The sequence below is a fragment of the Tenrec ecaudatus genome, chromosome 7, assembly GCF_050624435.1.
Source record: "Tenrec ecaudatus isolate mTenEca1 chromosome 7, mTenEca1.hap1, whole genome shotgun sequence".
In the NCBI taxonomy this organism is placed as follows: Eukaryota; Metazoa; Chordata; class Mammalia; order Afrosoricida; family Tenrecidae; genus Tenrec; species Tenrec ecaudatus.
In genome coordinates this window covers 95,140,838-95,143,676 of record NC_134536.1, presented here as the reverse complement: position 1 = coordinate 95,143,676, position 2,839 = coordinate 95,140,838, and the positions used below count along the sequence as shown (strand labels likewise).

Below are 2,839 nucleotides of genomic sequence, written 5' to 3'. Positions count from 1 at the left end.
TAAAACCCAAGTAAACATGATCAAATAGATAGACAGATGGGGAAGAGAGAGAAATATTCCACGCAGAAGAATTCTGAATGACTGATGCAGATTCCACCTTAGAGGTTGTGGTGTCAACTTGAGACTATTAAGAGTGAAGGGGTGGAGTTTAGCCTGTCAATCAGGTTGCAGCTTGATGACCTCATTTGGAGGTGCAAAGGAGAGAAATAGCTCTCCGAAGGTGGGACAGACACTCTCTGCAAGACATTCCTGCTGACAAGACACATGGAGTTACGTTGATGTCAGCCAGAGCCTTGGAGCTGGAGGAGCCACATGGCAACCCATGCCAGGACTAAGTTGCTTCCACCACCAATGGATTCACAAGACTTTCCACCCACTGGCCTGTGATCTTCCCGCATTCAGTGGCATTGCATGTGCTACATGACTCTGAAGAGGAATTGATAGACTGGTAACAGACACATGGGCTAATATCGGATTTATGGACTTGATCTGGGCTGAGCTGGATGTTTTCTCAATATACAATTGCTGCTTGATATAAAGTTCTCTTACACACATATGAGTGTCTCTGGATTTGTTTCTCTAATCAAACCAGACTAACACAGAGATAGTGTAGGACACCTGCCCATTCCTTAACTGTGGGTTGTACACAGTGCCTTCCTTGTGAAGCATGCAGTTATGGAAAGTGGGGAAAGAGACTAACTTTCCACTAGAGAAAGCTGATAAAAACTATTTTGGGTAGGTGATAGGAATGGCATGTTGTTTCTGTGTCAGTCAGTCTCCCCCCAACACAAAACCCCAGTCGAATCATGAGAAAACGAGCAGATAAATCCCAATTGAGATCAGTACTCTTTAAAACTGTCAAGACCCTCAAAAATAAGGAGGTCTGAGAAAGTATAAGAGGCAGACGGAGCCTAAGAAGGTATACATGACGACGGCGCAATGCGGACTCTTGATGAGAGTCTGGAACAGAAGATGGACATGCGTGAAAAACGTGCAAAGCAGGAATAAAGAATGGATTTTGCTTAATTACAAGGTGTCAATATTGGCTCATTAATTACAACAAATGTACCATATTAATGTAAGATTTAATAGTAGTGGAAAGTGGGTGTGAACACTGTACCAATGTATTCTTTGTGTAAATGTAACACTGTTCTAAAAATTAAATGTTTCATTTTTAAAAAGAACCTATTTGGGAACCATACTAGACACTACAGCTTTAGATTCCACTACTAACATTCAGGGAATCCATAGGATCATAGGATAGGCAAACATAATAAGTGATACCACAACGCTGTCTCCAGTGAAATCTAGGTTGTAGGAAAGAGCAGAGGGCAGTCCAATTTCTTCAACAAATATATTGTAACAGGGGAGGAAGGACAGTTGGTGATTTGAAATGCCAGTAAGAGACATATCAACCGATTATAATATGTAAAACTTGAAACAAATTTTAAAAATAGAGATTTATAAGACAATTGAAAATGTGTACACACATTGGTGTTTCTTTGATGAAATTAAGAAAGTACTCTTATTTGGGTGTGGTCATACTGTTGTGTTAATTTTTTTTTTGGTTAAATAACTGTTTTACTGGTGTGTGGGGGTTTTCCGGGAAAACCATAAAACCTGCTAGACAAATTCTAAAAGAGCTGTAACACTACTATACTGTTGTGTTAATTTATCCCCCACCTATAGTGTCTTTCTTTGAAAAACGAGCATTAAAACATTTATAGATTAAAAAAAACTTTGATATTTTCTCCAAAGTAATATGGGACAGGCTCCACTCAGGGGTAGCAGGGATGAAGCACAATTAGCCAGGAGTTGTTATTTGTTGAAGCCAGGTTATGGGTGTATAGGGAATCATGATATTATTCCAACTGCCTTTGCCAATATTCCAACAAAATTTGCCATGATAAATACTTAAGTGAACTAAAGCCTATTAATAAAAATAACTGTCTAACAAACTTTAATGTATAGTACTCTATTTCTGAAGAGTAAAGCATTTTCTACCTACCCATCACCAATTCTCAAAATAGCAGCTTGAGGATAGAAAGTGACATTTAAGCTGTGTCGACAGGAAGCCAAAATCCTACTGGTTGATTTGATTAATTCAGACAAAGAACTAGTCAGTTTAGAAGAGGAAAAAATCAAACTGCTCATTTTGCTGAGTTTACTGAATAAGTGCCTTGTAGAGAGCCATACATACAATAAGTTATTAATATTTGCTTGTCAAAGAAATGAATTGACTATTTCTTCTAGAACCTTAATGAAGACATGGCCTGTCTTTTAGCATCAAATGTAAAAAGAGAACTCAGAAAGCAAGGCAATCGGGCTGCCTCGGAGCAAGCCCGCGAAGAAGGCAGCATTGGTTTTCTAAATATTTACATGCAACAGACACCACTGTAAACATGCACAGCCTGAGGTGATAACAAGAACCAGATCCATAAGCTATCACTAGATAAGGTTTTGATCAAAATTCTACTACAGGTTATAAAAATTCATATTGACTCTAAATGTCTATTACACACTCTCTTAGTTTTTAAGCCCAATATGAAGACTTTCTTGTAGAGTACCCTTTATTATTTACAAAGTACTTTCATAGGGTAGCATATCATGTTACCTAATTTTGCAGGTCAGACAAAACTAGGTAACATTATCTCTGTTTTTTAGATAAGAAACAGAGGCTCTGGGAGTCCTCCTGTTGTTCCCCATTGCTGGAAAGATGGGATGGGGACTGGAACCCAGGTGTTCTGGCACCCAGTCCAGTGATCTGTGTTACATTGAGCTGTCTCTCGAGGGGAAATACATAATATGTTCTTGTTGCTTCCACTTGGGTTATAGTGGA

The 2,839-nt window shown here is 38.7% G+C and overlaps 1 non-coding gene across 1 annotated transcript; it reads right to left on the bottom strand.

The window, feature by feature from the left end:
- Positions 1-1,593: 1,593 nt before the first annotated feature.
- LOC142453974 (U7 small nuclear RNA) lies at positions 1,594-1,654 on the bottom strand. Its single transcript, XR_012785519.1, has one exon. It is a non-coding gene; the product is annotated as a U7 small nuclear RNA (small nuclear RNA).
- Between the last annotated feature and the right edge of the window lie 1,185 nt (positions 1,655-2,839).